The sequence below is a fragment of the Syngnathoides biaculeatus genome, chromosome 23 (assembly GCF_019802595.1).
Source record: "Syngnathoides biaculeatus isolate LvHL_M chromosome 23, ASM1980259v1, whole genome shotgun sequence".
NCBI lineage: Eukaryota > Metazoa > Chordata > Actinopteri > Syngnathiformes > Syngnathidae > Syngnathoides > Syngnathoides biaculeatus.
In genome coordinates this window covers 10,613,478-10,630,518 of record NC_084662.1, presented here as the reverse complement: position 1 = coordinate 10,630,518, position 17,041 = coordinate 10,613,478, and the positions used below count along the sequence as shown (strand labels likewise).

General features: G+C 44.3%; 1 long non-coding RNA gene across 1 annotated transcript in view; it reads right to left on the bottom strand.

The window, feature by feature from the left end:
- LOC133496789 (uncharacterized) overlaps positions 1 to 17,041 on the bottom strand; it is a 22,184-nt gene extending 5,143 nt beyond the window's left edge. The window contains exon 1 of the long non-coding RNA XR_009793860.1: positions 16,959 to 17,041. This is a non-coding gene — a long non-coding RNA (uncharacterized LOC133496789). The remainder of the gene's footprint in view (positions 1 to 16,958) is intronic.

Genomic DNA, 17,041 nt, shown 5'->3' with positions numbered 1-17,041 from the left:
CTCATTTTCTTAATGCTGTACCACAAAAAACCAAGATTGAACAGGGGTGTGTAGACTTTTTGCAAAAAAAAAAAATTACTAAATTCAAAATACCATCTATGAACTATATTAAACTCAATTTAACTGTACTTTGACTACGGAAAGTGCATATGATCGTGTAACCACAATTTAACGCGCACAATTGGACTGTTTTTCGACAAGCGGCAGCATCGGTGTCACAGGATGAACCGCTGACACGCCACATTAAAGATATACATCAATCATAGGCACTAATAAACAATAAAAAAAAGACTTTGACTGCATGGGAATATCGTTATAGAAAAAACACTTTTTAGCCGGCTCATGTAGAAACTGCTCTGAAGAACACGGTCGCCCACTTCCTCGCCGTTCCCCGGCTGTGGCCCCCTGTCAACGGGAGGGCGAGGGGACGCTGACGAGTCGAGCACATGTGAGGAGGAGGAGGGCGAGGAGGGCGAGGAGGGCGAGGAGGGCGAGGAGCTTATTTTAGAAAGCGCGGAATGGTCGCCTTGTTGTTCCTGAGCGACGGGGGGAGACGGGACCCCCGCGTATGACATGCACGTTTACACACAAGAACACGCATACTTTATGTAGAACATAAATTACAGGTTGGAAGCCCTTTTAAAATGTGAGAATATTTGTCATAATTTATGGAGTCCTCAACACACACACACACACACACACACATATATCCAGTGTCTCGGTGGTCCGGTGTTCTTCTGCCAGGGTGGGGGACACGGACACTTGCCCGCGGCCAGGTGCCGACGTGACAAATCTGTCACGCTTGCTGCGAAGAACCAGTTAGGGGCGCAGTGTCGAACTGCGGGGGGTTCACAGCAAGGGGCAGTGTGTGTGTGCTTATGTGTGTGTGTGTAACTACTATCATGGCTAATTTATGCAGGGGTTTCCGTGGCTCTTCATCTACCGTTGAGCATACTTTCAAGTTTAAGACATAACAAAATTGTACTAATTCTGTTTCCTAATGCCTTCAAATTGTGGGCACACGTCAGTTTAGACCACAGGTGTCAAACTCAAGGCCCGGGGGGGGCCAGATGGTGGCCGCTACATGATTTTATGTGGCCCACAAAGGCAAATCACGTGTATCAACTTCTATGATTTTTGTAAAATCTGGACCAAAATTTCAAATTTACATATCATAAATGATGACGTTGAGATATTGCAAGCATTTTTGTGTTACCAAACATAAACAATTGTTGAGAAAGCCATTACCCTTGATTTCTGATTCCAAAACTAGTTGATAAATTTAACGTGTAAATATGATGGGTCAATTAAAGATTTTCATGGTTTCAGTCATAATGGGCGTCTGACAAAAATGAGTTTGACACCCCCGGTTTAGACTTTCCTACGCATACTTATCTACTGTAGCATAGAAATGAGAAAGATCATTTAAAACAGTGAAATCGTACTAAATCAGCTTTTTTTGATGAATTTGCTAAAATCTTTTCATAAGTTAATGTATCACGCAAACTTTGTAGCTTTGACTTCAGAATTCTGATGCACTTTTCAGGGTTAATTTTTTTTTTGGGTCCGACTTCAGCTTCAAAATGGAAAACAATCCTAATAGTGTTTGTGGGATGGCTCAAGCTATGGTGGCGAAGGAGGACGTGGTGACATGAGTACAAATAGTAGTTAGAAAAAGGCACAAAAAGCGTATGACTGCTCCCAAACAAGTAAGAAAGTACATAACTCCACTCCCCCCCTTTGAGGGAGGACAATAACCTCATCGCTCAACACTCGAGTTAGCATTTGCATAAAAGCCAGTTGTGCGGTTTTAGTCTCGCTTGGCACGGGAGCGCCCATTAGCATTACGGGCCTCAGACGGGGCGGGTTCGGTTTTGCGGCGGTCGACTCCGTGACTGAGCATTAAAAGCGGCAGGTGAGGTCATAGTAGGCAGCGGCAGAAGGATCCGGAGGGGGTACAGAAACAATAAACGTGCACATGTAGGGCGAAAAGTAAAATTTTTTGTTTTACTTAGATCGTACCAAGACTAAAATGATTTCAAGGCACTTTGGGTATGAATGACATTTGGGATCACATTATTCAATGAAATGAGCCAGAAGACCTGTAATTCAATACTTTAAAAAGGCGAATATTGTGTAAAATTGATGTCTTAATATTTTGTATACACATCTCTCTGATTCTTTCTCTGAGGTGGATGACCACCAATCAAGTGTGAAAATACCGAGAATCAGAATTTCGTCAAGTTGCGACTGCATCAGGTTCAACAACCTCGGCACAAACGTTTTCCGAGCGGGAACTTTCTCGATCGAGGTCTTTGGATTCAAGTGCACCTGTGCTCTTTGCGGCGGAGGGAGGGTGAGGCCGACACGGCGGCCGCGGGTGCGCCGAGGATCAGTTCACCGCGTGAGCCGTTAACGACTCGACGGCTATTTGATGACAGTGGCGAGAACCCGAAACCCCGGGGCCGCCGTTTACAGCTGTTAAGACTTTGTCAAGTCAAGCGATGATTTAATGCGCCGCCAGCCACCAACGTCGCATCCGACACCGACTTTTTTTATCTATTTATTTTTTGGGAATGTTAAAATGCCCGAGGAATGCACCAAGTACTACAACAACAAGATTCCATGTTTTACGGCCAGCTAGCTGCCCGTTTTCATTACATTTTGTACCTTAAGGTCGTCGTATACGCACAAAAAAAAACTATTAACAGAATTGAAAGAATGTGCCACTCAAGTGTCAGAAACTTTAGAGTTTGAGCTGTCATCATCCGCCAAAGTTACAGAAGATGTAGAAGAAACAGAAGAAGAAGACAGAAGAAGAACAGCTGTCAGCAAATTCCTCATGACTTCTGTTTTTGGGGACACTTATTGAAAAAGAGAGGAGAGGAAGTCATCACATTGTCTTTAAAATTACACCCGAATTTGGGAGGTCAATATTTGCACGATCAAGTTGCACAAAATTTTGAACTGTTGTTGCCGTATGTATTGCCACAAAAAGATAGACAAAGTAAAAAGTAGAAGTTACAGCTCATCCTAAATTTTTTTTTACATTTCAGAGTTGCTAATTTCTTCTTGAGTTTGTGATATTTAACATTGTAGTTTACAAAAGTAGCACTATTTAGACCATCCATTATCTTAAACGCTTATCCTCACAAGGGTCACGGAAGTGCTGGAGCCTATCCGAGCTATCTTTGGAGAGGAGGCGGCCAATCGCAGGGCACATTAAAGTCCCCAATTTATGACACTTCAAATGTTATTCAAATTACATTGCCTGTACAGTAAACAAAGTTAGAGTCGACTAATATTTTATGTCCTCTACTTCTTCTGGCAAAAGTAGCAGTAATGGAATAGTAGATTCCACCATAGATCTGAAGTTTGATCAAACAGAACCAACGGATACTAAATGCCTGCCTTAGCCGTCTAAAAATCTGTGTATTATATCTCATTTTAACAAGAAAACAAAGAAAAGTTCCCAGAAAGCTAAAGTTCCCCCCTGGCTTGACTCGAGTAAGAACAGAGCCGGAACATTCCTGGGACAGTCCAGCTCGCATGCTTTGACTATTTTTAGATGGCAGATATGACGGATACAGCGGAAACCGCACTTTGGATAGAAGAAGCAGAAGCCAGACAGGAAGTGACTGGCAAATAAAATCAGTCTTCCAGTACGAATAAAATCTTGACTTCCAGCAAAAGGAAGCAGCGTTCAAGCATGACTGAAATTTCACTCTGATGGTGCTGATCCAATCCTGTCAACTTGACGGTATCAGGACAGAAGTATGGGGACTCACGTAAAACCGGAAGTGGAAAGTGAAGAAAATGCTGAGTTTGCCGTCCCATCAGTTTCCACTCTTCCAGATTCTGGATGATTTTGGAGTGATTATGTGGGGAATTTTGTCAATCCGCGAGGTCAGAGGAGCATAGAGCGGGTCTGGTTAAGTTCTTCCACACCAAAGTCACCCTAGCATGCCTTCAAGGATCTGGGTAAACTGAAAAGGGGGCTTCCTCAAAGTTCTCCAGATCTCAAGATTAAGATTAAAACTAATGAGTTCTAGTGATGAATTCAATGATTAAGCAGTCCCCCGCTCCTGTAGGTGGCAGTAGTCTGAATTAATCATTAAAAATGGAGACCCAAGACACCCAATGTTAGGGGGGGTTTGTTTGGACGGCTCACTTTTGCGTAACCAAAACAAAGCCTTATCGCGATCCCCGACGCCCACGCGTGCGTGTAGGTCATTTATAGCCGAGCAGCTCATCAATCTCAATAGTGCGGAGCTGCGCAAAGAGCGGATGAAACGACAGACGCGATCGCCATTCGGCGGACGGGTGTAAATGGGAGGAGGGACGAAAGATGAGGAGGAACAAGAGGTGGGGGAGGAAGGGGTGAAGGAGCGCGGTGGGAGTGAAAGTTGTGAAAGGTGGCGGGGTATAAGAAGGATGGGGCGAGAGAAACTGATCTTGGAGCTTGTTTTATAACAACGCGAGTGACCATAATGACTGACTGACTGACAGTTAAGCTTCTGCGTGAGCGCATCGGGGGTGAAACGGCAAAGCCACCATTCATCCGCCAGCCACAAATGTAGCGTCCAAACAGCTCTGATAATACACCCCCGCCCCCAATGCCCCAATCGCCGTCGGTGAAGTTTATGTCGAACAGCAAAACGGGAAATATGCCTGGCTCCGGCTTGCCGCAATTATAATATTCTATCGCTACAATTTAACCTTCCTGTACGACCAAAATACCACACAACACGCTGAAATCTGCTTTGTCACCGGTGCCCCATTTAACACCCACTACTCTGAAAAACATACTTTAACACTCAGTCGCAAGACGTTTCTGCATCTGCTCTATGCTCACCATGCATACCACCACCCACACTCTCCGCTGGAGCATTTTTATTGTCCTCTTTGTTCTCAAATGATTCGTTTCAACCTTCTGGCCTAAACAACGGGAACACTGAAACAAATAATTGAACTTAATTTATTCGTAGGCGGCACGGCGGTGCCAGCTCTAAGGACTGGGGTTCAAATCCCAGCCCCGCCTGTGCGGAGTTTGCATGTTCTCCTTGTGCCTGCGTGGGGTTTCTCCGGGTACTCCGGTTTCCTCCCACATCGCAAAAACATGCATTCATGCTCGACTCTAAATTGCCCGTAGGTGTGATTGTGAGTGCGGCTGTTTGTCTCGATGTGCCCTGCGATTGGCTAGCAACCAGTTCAGGTTGCACCCCGCCTTCTGCCAGTTGACAGCTGGGATAGGCTCCAGCAATCCCGCGGCCATCGTGAGGATAAGCGGCTTGTAAATGAAAACTTATTCCTCCCAACGTCATCATTTAAAAAGTTTGCGAGCAAAAATACATGATTGCCTCTTTAGAGCTTTTTAATGACCACGTAGCAATGTATTTTAACATATTTGTACCGTTTATGCAGAGTTGTAGGAAAATGTCCACTTTTTCGGTCAACATAAAAAACACAACCTGGTCCCGACTTTCTGCAATTACCTCACACGCAGACGCCACCTCCCCCTGTTACTCCTCTGATACAACCTTGGAATTTGTCATTACACATTGGACACACACACACAGTGGACGGGGTCACATACTAGGGCGATGGATCGCATTCTGCTGAGTGTGTGTACGTGAGGGCAGGGGGTCGGTCAGGAGTGAGGCACGGCGAGGGGAATATTTGTCAATGAGCTGTGAAGCCGTGCTGACACGGGCGGGACAACGTGTCTCCGTACAACAACAAAACGTCACAAAATCCCCACGTACCCAGTAAATAGTTACACACAAAAAAAAAAAAAAAAAAGCCTCGAGTGATCCTGTCATGTGTTGTACTTTCTTTGCCATACCAGCTGACATGAGAAATTGCAATATTGCAACATCATTATTCATCAAAACGAGGTTAATATGTTGGTACGGCAAGAATTGTCGACGTCGATTCACATGATTTGCTTTCCCGGGCCACAGAAAATCATGTGGTGGGCCAGATCTTCCCCCCAGGCCTTGAATTTCAAACCTGTGGTTTCATTTATTCATCCATCCATCCATTTTCTTTGATACTTATCCTCACCGGAGACATGGGGAGTGCTTTAGCCTATCCCAGGTGTCAACGGGCAGGAGGCGGGGTACACCCTGAACTGGTCGCCAGCCAATCGATACAAACAGCCGCACTCGCAATCACACCTTGGGGCAATTTAGAGTGTCCAATTACTGTGGGGTGTTTTTGGGATGTGGGAGGAAACCGGAGTGCCCTTCCGGAGAAAACCTACGCAGGCACGGGGAGAACATGCAAACTCCACACAGGCGGGGCTGGGATCGAACCCGGGACCTCAGAACTGTGAGGCCAACGCTTTCTAGCTGATCCACTGTGCCGCTTGTGGTTTAATTTATATCGTACATTTTTACCCATCACGTCCAGAACATATTTTCTGTGAAGACGCACAACTTGTTTTGTTTTTTGAGGCAAGAACAAACAAGCGCACATCAAAAGAGGCCCGAACGGCAAAATGTGCGGCGGCGCCGTTGTATATTTTGACGTATATTTTGCCTGCCGCTCGCAGAGGCGGGCGGGCGGCGACGGCAGCTGCGAGGGGACGTCACGCGCCCCATCTCCTCGCACTTCGACAGACAACGAGAGAGCGATTTATGGACGTGGGGAGAAGGACACATAAACACAAGTGGCGGCGCTGCAATAAACAAAAGGCGGGGGGAGATGATGATGCTGAAAGGGAAAGCAAGAGGGAAGACAAATACGCAAAGGAGACGGGGGAGGAGGCCGCGACGCTTTAACGTTCAATTCTCAAATGAGAGAGCGAGAGAGAGAGAAAAGGCCCGTGTTGGTTCCTCGGTTCCAAGGCGCACTCTCCCATGACGTTCATGTCAGCGACCCGAAGACGGTGTCAACAGACGACCCTGCATTAACGCCACACCCTCACACACACACACATGGCCTACAATATGCCCGCGTGTGTGTTGTTGTGATGGATCCCCGGGGGCGCTCACTGATCGACTCGTCGGCCTGCCGTGTTTGTTGCCGTAGGGACGGGGTTGTCGCTGCCCCCTACCACCCAGGAGGATCTGTCAATCACGGCCCACCACGTAGACAACTGAGCCGAACGTTATGACAACATTATCGTCAGGAGCCAAGGCTGCTCACGCTCATCTGGGCCCAAAACAAAAAAAGCACTGATTACTTTTCTGTTTTCAGCTTCAGCTACCTTAAATTGGTTCTTGTAGCTATTAGTTCTTTGGTTTAGAAACTCGGCGTGGGCGTTTATTATATAAATTAGATCCAGTATTGCATCACAATGCGGGAGGAAATTTTTTTAAAAATCACAAAGCAACAGGCAGCTAAAGATTTACTTGGTTTTTAAATTTCATACTACAGGACAAGCCGAAAGAAACACACACACATACTTGATGCAGGCACGCCAGAGACAACCATTTTTTTTTAAAAAGGGATGAGTAGCCATAGTCCGATAACAGCCCGGATTAACCGTATCGATCCGATAAATGTGAATGCTGCGTCAATAAAGCCCAAAAGGACTCTGACGAATCAAGTCCTCCTCACCAGTAGTTGGCGCTAGACGGCGACGGTTTGACTGACGAATCATCGTCGTGCATCAGTACGAAAGCAAAGTCTGTTCACAATAATCCGTCACCGTGTTCGTGGAAATTTTATGACACATGGCAACTCAAATTTCAATGTTGCATTTAAAATTAATCGTTTAAACGCTGAACGGGACAAACGAGTTCATCGCTACAACTCAAAGCAGATGTTGCTTCGTCGCACGTTGGCACGGAGGGGGGAGAAAATTAGCAGTATGGAATTTCGACATGACGAGCGCCATCCTAAATCATCTTTACCTCTTTGCTGACACGCTGATGGGTGACATCAAGGAGGCATGCTAAAAATTAGGGTTCGTCTTTGAAGGCTGACATCATGTTGTTGATGCATCACGAGATGCTTGTCGACGTGTCAGCGCGCATAAATATCGGCAAAAAGGAGGCGGGCGCCATGAAAAGAGGATGAAAAAAAAAATTCGACAATCATCTTAATTCGTATTGTAGTCGAGGAAAAAGGTAGGTTTAAAAGATATATAATTTTGTTCCAATAGCCCCAGAAAATGTTTTTTCTATTGATTAATATGCATATTTGGTTCACAATCCAACAACAATCCCTTAAGAATAACTGCCGAGTGTAGACTTTTTTTTTGTACCTCAAATTGTGGTTTTCCATTAATACAAAAATATAATTATTCCAGTAAGTTTATACAATTCTGTAAAATGTTTTAGTAATTAAACATTACTTTTGTACCAAATGTCAGTAAATATATTTACTAACTGTCATTATCTGAGCCTGTGAAATTCATTTTTTGCATCAGTACAAAAAGGAGCTTTTTCTTTGAAATGACTCCACAAAATTAATCAGAAGCACAGAGAATTAATACTGACTTTTTAACACAACCTTAATTTTCCCATTCATAAAAAAATGTTTTTCATGCAATGCTGTAAAATGTTAAATTTTGCTTTTTCTACAAAATTCTAAAACATTTGAGATGAATTATTGCTGACAGACTTGTTAGCTTGCACTTATTCTATTCATACAAATGGAAATAAACACTAAAAAAACAAAGCCCAACTATTTCAACAGCTCATAAAATGTCTATAAATGTGAATTCTTGCAAAATCCCATTAAATGCTTTCATTATTGCCGACTGCAGCATTTTCAATGGGTTAAAAAAAAAACCCTGAATACAAAACGAAAAGTAAATCATATCAAGTAACAAAGTGTCAACTTTCATCTAATTCCAGTGCATTAATTTTTGTGTACACCCTAATGAATTTTGGGAGAAAAACCGCACCAATATATTCGAACCTCCACAAATGTCGGATTGCTTATTCTCCATATTTTTGAGCCGAGTGCAAGACTCCCTTAATGAAGTCAGAGGCGATGTGCAGGGTGGTGGGTGGGTGGCGAGGGGGCTAATTAGGCGAATCAGGCCCTAATCCCTCTCCAGGGTCATCTGCTAGGGTCAGGCCTAAAGTGAGAAAGGTCACAGAAACATCCGGCCCACTGAATTAACGACGCCTTCGTACTGTAGAATGTGTGCGCGCGTGCGTGCGTGCATCGGAAGAAGGGGATTGGGTTCTTTTTTTTTTTTTTTCATAGTTAAATACAATCTCTAGAAAGCTTTCACAGGGGCATCTGTAAATAGTGAGTCATGTAAACAAACATTTAACAGATGTTTGTGTGACTGATCGCTTTCTATTGATCAGTGATTACAGTGCGTGGACGGGATTTACTGTATGGGACTGACCACATGCTCGAGCACATTACAGAGACTACCAGAGCCCACAAAGGGCAAATGTGCACGTGTGTGACCAGTCGACAAGGACAAGGATTAGCAAATGGGGATACGCGACCACTAAATTAGTAATGAAGATTTAAAAAAAGACGGACGTCAGCAGTACCGTAATTTCCGGCCTAAAGAGCGCACTGGATTATAAAACCCCCCCAGTACATTTGTAAATACCATTTGGTACATACATAAGCCGCACCTGTGTAAAAGCCGCAAGTGCCCACATTGAAACACGACATATTTACAAAGAAGATGGTAAACAGAAAGCGTTTTCAAAGTTTTTATAACACGGTAGCACGAACAGGGCTGAAAAAAAAGAACAAAAACCCAGCAGTGGCAGCTACACAGTAGCAACACGGTAGCACAGCACTAAGTGGGCTGGTTAAAAAAAAATAAAAAATCATATCTAAACCACCCGGCAGTAACACAGCAGCAACCGCCTAGCGCGGCGCTAACAGGCCCAGTTAAAAAAAAAAAAACATACCGGCAAAAGTCACTTCCTCGACACATACATTCCACCAGCCTCATTCTCAAATTTTCCACTGAAGTGCCCTCTTGCGGCCGTTAGAAAAAAAATGCAAAAATTTGCCACATCACCACATAAACCGTAGGGGTTGAAAGCGTGTAAAACGTGAGAAGTCGCGGCTTATTGGTCGGAAATTACGGTATTTCGTTTTGCAGTTACGTAGTAGGATTCGGTACAAAAACGAAAACAAACCCAAAAAGAGTAACATTCCTTTTGTGTGGATAGATAATAGGATCAAAACAAGTATACTATAATTGGAAGAATTTTTTTGCGCCGTTAAATCGAAGGACATTTTTTTTTATGCAGGGGATATTGCGGATATGTAATAATTCAATATATACAAATATGAGTTTCATAGTCAGAAGACTGAGACTGAGGAAAATCTTAACTACGAAGCAAGGGGTTTGTTTTACGTCGACTGAAAATCACTTCACCTTAAGATCTGGAAGGTTCTCCGCAAATCTCCATTAAGCCCCCCCTAACCCACCCTCATCGCCCCGAATGCTACCAGCGGTCCTTGGCAAACGTGCGTAAAACGTCCGCCAAGCCTAAACAAGCGTATTTTGACTGCTCTCAACAGAGGAGGAGGAAGCATAGATTGAATTTCCACGGGGGGCTTTAAAGCAGACAAAAACATCCACGCTGGAACCGGCGGAAATAGGCCTGCCTGTTAAACACAACACAACACACACACACACGCGCCCACCCTCGCAAGGACAGCGGCAACCAATCAGCTGTCACGGTCTGCCGGAGCCCGATAAAAATACAGAAAATGATCATGAATGACTTTGTCGGGGGTGAAGATGAAATGACGCGTGAAGGAAAAGTGGCTACCATAGTGCTAATGATTTGATCTATTATTGATTGTGATCATCCGAAAACATTAGTGAGCTGAAACAGACGCCCGCCCGTCCTTTAGTTATGAGTATCATAACTCGCGCGTGTGACAGACAAACAGAAAACAGCAGACAACAGATGTGTCCTGACTTGGGGCCAAACCGAAAGTGTATTTTCAGGGTTGCCAGGCAACACCTTATGCTTCACTTTGAATGGAACTGGAATTGTAATAGGACACGCTGGAGAGACCACGTCTCTTGGCTGGCCTGGGAACGCCTCGGGACCCTCCCAGAAGAGCTGGAGGAAGTGGCTGGGGAGACGGAAGTCTGGGCATCCCTGCTGAAGCTACTGCCCTCGCGACCCGACCCGGAAAAGCGGTAGAATATGGACTGGAATAGTTTAATTTTTTTCCTCAAATTATCGGCTTGACTTGTAATAACTTCTAGCCTGTTCACAACTCCTAATTTGGATCACATATTATTTTGTGCTTGTGTGCAAGCATTTTTGGGGTCACTTTTTTTAAAGTTATTGTTAAACAGCCATTTAAAAAAAATATATATATATATATATATATAACATGAGACAATTTCATACCTATATTTAAATAGCTTCCCTGCAAAGAAAAAATATATACAGTGAAGAAAATAAGTATTTCAACATCCTGCTATTCCTACTTGCTATTGCAAGTTCCCCCACGTAGAAATCATGGAGGGGTCTGAAATTTTCATCGTAGGTGCATGTCCACTGTGAGAGAGATCATCTAAAAAAGAAAAATCCAGAAATCACAATGTATGATTGAGCCCAGAAACCTGTCTGATCTAGAGAAGATCTGTGTGGAGCAGTGGTCCAAAATCCCTCCTGCCGTGTGTGCAAATCTGGTGAACAACTACAAGAAACATTTAACCTCTGTAATTGCAAACAAAAGCTACTGTACCAAATATTAACATTGGTTTTCTTGGGTGTTCAAATACTTATTTGCAGCTGCATCACACAAATATATTGTTAAAAAAAAAATCTTACATGATGATTTCTGAATTTTTCATTTTAGATGATCTCTCTCACGGTGGACATGCACCTACGATGAAAATTTCAGACCCCTCCGTGATTTCGAAGTGGGAGAACTTGCAATATAGCAGGGTGTTCAAATACTTATTTCTTCACTGTATTACAAAAAGACTGTATACATAGTGCAGAAATGTTCGCAGTGGTGTCAACGCACAAACGCTACTAGAACACGAATGTTTGCTAGAGACACCGATGTAAAATCATCTTTTTAGATTGTGTTAATCCGACTACATTAAATTTCCAATTGCAAATCTGTTTTCAATCGTCCGAGAAAGATAAATGAACAGGACATAAAATAAATATGCTCAATACTTGTTTATAATGTTTTCATTTGTTTAAGTAACTGTTGATGCGCCAATTGCCGCTGTTTGGGTTAGCAACGGAATTTGTGTCTGTGCATGTGATCAACATATTCCATATGATTATGTTCATGGGAAATACTGCGTGTACAGTTTATCATCTTGCGTGTGTGCGCGTGACCTCTGAGGGCCTCCCTGCAGCTGTAACTTCTCCAAGCGTGTTTTTGATAACGCCGCTTGTGAATGGCTTCGTTATTGTGACGGACGGATGGGCGCACATGTACTTGCGTGTAGCTACATGTCAGTGTTTGCTATACAGGTGCGAAAGTGTTAAAGACAAAATGTATGAGGACGTTGTGGTGCGTGAAATACTAAAAGTGGTTCTTAATCACACAGAAAAGCCAGAATGGCTGTTTCGAGAGCAAAAGACTCTAAAAGACATAAGGAAACCATGTGGGCACACGCATAAACACACATAGGTAGCTAATAAACGACATAGGTAGGTTATTAAGAATGTCAAACTCATTTTTGTCACGGGCCACATTGCAGCTATGGTTACCCTTAGAGGGTCGTTATGACTGTGAAACCCCAAAAAAATAAATCTTTAATCACCTCATCATATTTGTACATGAAATTTGAAATTTTGGTACAGATTTTGGCAAGAACCACAGAAGTTACCACACGATTTGCCTTCGATGGCCACATAAAAATATGCAGCGGGCCAGATCTGGCCTCCGGGCCTTGAGTTTGACACCTGTGCCTTAATCCTAAAGAGTTAACAAAAGACGAGGGCGATGAAACAAAAACCTCTCGCTGGGGGAAAACGACTTCACATCAACAAGCCCCTCCATCACTCCCAAATATCAATATCCCCCTTTTGTGTCAACACCCTCAGCATCCGGGCGCGCTCCGAAGCCGCAGACGGGCGCCAGAGGACGCGGATAATCTGCGTCCGCGCGCTCAAACGTGCACGCCGGCGGCGAGGCGAGACTATCGGAAGGGCTCATCGCATCAGATGTGGTCTGGCGGGACGAAGAGGGAGGCGGAAACATCGGGACTGGTTTCACAAGTAACAACGTGGCAACGCGAGGGAGCTTGTTCTGCTTCCCTGGCTCGAGTCCGTCTGGACTAGCGGTTCTCGAACTGCGGGACCCGACTCGCAGTATTTGCGGACGTAGCGCTATCTAACGGAAAGGCGGTTGCTCTGCTGCCATCTTGTGGCATCTATAGGCATTTATAAACCATTGTAGGAAGCAGAGGTTTTAATTGTTATATGGGGGGAAATAAAGGCAAACATTGATTTAGAAATTGGTAAGATCAAATTGAACACAGATCATCTAGAAAGACAAATATAGCATTTTTCTTATTATTAGTATCATATACATTTGCTTGTGTGTGCCGAGAAGACTTCCTGGCTGCCTTCATTTCCCACGACCATTCTCGCTCCAGGGAAGGACACGCCGTTCAGATGCTAATGTAGCATGAGCCCGGAACCACCACAGTACTGACCACGTTGTGTGTGCGCGTGCGTCTGTGTGTGTGTATGTGTGCGCGCGCCGCCCACACCTTTCTATCCGGTTGACACCCATGACCAAATAAACACGCTTCACACTCCATCCCAATCCACACATGCACAGAGTAATTGAAATAAAACGTCATGGGCTCTTTTATGATTTTTTTTGACGTTCCCACCGCCTTCCACATGTCGATCACACTTCGGTGACTCACGGGAAATGTGCAATGGATTACGGGTTTGGGACTTTAAAAAATAAATAAATAAAAATAATAAATGGGGACTTCACACATCAACATCTGGAGGCCAAAAAGAGTCAAGGGGAAGTTGGGAATTAATCCAGTTACAGGAATAAATTGTACACCTCTCCTGGCCTTATATTTGCTTGGCTCAAAGTATATCATGAATTCTGTATAGGGAAAAAAAAAAAAGACCCAGAAAAAAAAAAGATTAAAGTGAGGAATAATGAAAAAAAATAATCCGATTTTATTTCTAGTCCTATTGAGAAGCCTGTAGACAGTTGCTAGAAAATTAGCAAGCGTTTCTGAATGAAAATCCTCTTTTTCCATGGAAATACCAACAACTTAATTTTGTCCCATAACTGTTGACAATCTCCTCCAGATGGCCGCACGAGATGTTCCCATGTCGCCTTTTTCGTCTTGCCACTCATTTATTTTTCCCTGCGCGCGGAAATCCAAATTCTTCGTCACACGCCCGACCGTCCGTAAAAACACCCTCCCGACGCCCTACCAAAAACAAAACATTTCATCACTCCAGCACACGGCCATTCGACGCACACACTGAAGTTAAGTATTACTACCGGCCTTGAACTATGAACTCATGGGTTGTAATTCCACTGCCTGTCCATCCCGCACACACGCACGCACGCAAACAAATCACTCACAAATGTACAAGTGTGTTAGAAAGCAACTCAAGCTCGATATCTTGATTATAGCGGCTTCACATCTGTGTTGCATAGTGCAAGTCTCAGAAGGGATGAAGCCCCAAAAAAAAAAATTCTGCATGTGAAAAACTGGACTTTCTATTCTGCCTTTCTCTGCACGACCGGTGTGACGGTCTGAGTGCTCCCCCGTGCTGAAAAGTCTCCTTGTGATGAATGCGCATGCGTTTCTAACAGGGGAACTCTGGGCACGTAGCAGACGCTAACTGGGAAATCCCCCGGTCTCATAGTTCCCCATATTGGGAGCTAATATACGTTACATCCTAACCCACACCTTAAAACAAAAGTTGACAAAAATATATACACATATACGTACGCTCGCTGTGTTCATCTTTCTGAGACGTCCATAACGAAGATGAAAACTCGGCGACAAGTTGTCGACTGGCACATGTTGAAGCACGGATGGGGATGTTTCAGACCGGCCGGAAGTTTACAAAATACGTCACGTTTACAAACAAAAACGAATCTACACACCAAATAGACAATTCGCAAAAGAGGCTTCACTATAAAGAGCCTAAAATAGCGTTCTTCCACATGTGCTAACCTGTCAATTCAAATGGAGCCACCAAATGCGCTCGCATTTGTGGTCCCGTGCGTGTGCGGCGGCGTCGTAAACACTAAACATAGCGAGGCCGGGGCCCAGGCCAACGAGTGCTTGTGATTAGCGCCGTGAACGGAGCGCGGAGCGCGAGGGGTAACCGGAGAATGTCTTCTTCTTCTTCTTCCTTTTTTTTTTTTTTTTTAACGAGGTCGTCCATTTTAGAAGGCGCTCTGAATTAGCCGGTCCTGCGGTCGGGCTAATTTCAGACGTCGCTGTGTAAACGCTAAACATAGCATCATCAAGCGTCCCATCCAAGGATAAAATGATAAAAGGCATATTAGCAACAGTCGTGTGGCTATGAGAAATAGAAACACACACAAGATGGAGGGCCCAAATACAAAAAAATAATAATAATAAAAATGCTGGCTTCCATTTGAGTGGGCAAACCTTAAAAAGTCTTTTTTAAAAAAAGCTAATATTGTGGTAAAATCTTTCTATTAAACAAAAATACAGCAGAAATTTTTTTTTTTTTTACCCCAATAAATTTTTTCCCGTTATCTAATAATTTTGAAAGTTTTGGCTACCATTTTTGTTTTATCCCAATATGTGTTCTTTTAGACGCAGTGGATCAACTGGTAAAGTGGTGACTCAGGTTCGATCCCAGCCCCGCCTGTGTGGAGTTTGCATGTTCTCCCCGTGCCTACATGGGTTTCCTCCCACATCCCAAAAACATGCAACATTAATTGGACACTCTAAATTGCCCCTAGGTGTGATTGTGAGTGTGACTGTTTGTCTCTAGGTGCCCTGCGATTGGCCGGCGACCAGTTCAAGGTGTACCTCGCTTCCTGCCCGTTGACTGCTGGGATAGGCTCCAACGCTCCCCGTGACCCTCGTGAGGATAAGCGGCAATGAAAATGGATGGATGGATGTATTCTTCTATCACGCAAATAGAACTGAAAATCAGAAGTCGGCCAGGAACCCGCAACTGAATTAGACTTGTTTCATTTTTACTTTACGATGACAGTAGCATCAATCCAAAACAAAAATAGTGAAATGTTAGCACTTTTTGCTTTAAAAACAAAACAAAACAAATCATCATGCATAAATGTGTTCTGCAGTAAATCAAAGCAATTTCTAAAGGAATTTAAGGATTCACGAGCGTCCATCTATGCCGCGTTGTTTTCCAATGGTCCGTTTCAGTCCCCGCGCCGCATTCTCCGTATTGTTTTAGCAATTACTGTCAGCTTTACAACGCATGCTAACTGAAGACAGGAATCATACGTAATTGAATAAAAGCCCCTACATGTGTAGAAAGGGGAGGCCTCAGGGGGGGGTACGCAAAGGGCCGATATAATCTTTATGGTCCGAATCGACGCTTGGCGGACCGGGAAACGGGAGATGGAGCAAAACTTCCACTGCAAGTGGACCTTAAAAAATTCCACGTTCATCTTGGTCTCCACAGCGCCACTTGCTACTGTGTGTGCTTACGTTTTAATATAGAAAATGTCATTGCACCTTTGCATCCTCCAAACACAATTGTCAACTGAGGGGTGAGAGTGCAAAAACCTCTGCTTGAGAATCATTGATTTCAGCAATAAAAAGTGCTGCTTAGTCAAAGGACTGTAATTTGAGGAAAGTGCGAGTGAGTCCCCCTCCCCGCCGCATTCTCCCAGCATGCTTATCACCACCGCTCCCTCCCCGGGCCCGGCGTATCACCGCGAGCGCCATTTCGAGCGGGAGATAAGCGCCCGCTTGCCAGTGAGTGCGCGCACCGTTTCGCACTGCGTAATTAATGAGCCTGCGGGGGTGAGGACATTCCGTCAGACGTCTGTCTCCGGGTACGCAATCAGCCGATTACCTGCGAGACGAGGCGGCGGTGGCGAGGAAAAGCAGAACCGGCCTGCAGTCCAGCGTTTATCCCGCCGCTGACCTTGCAATGAC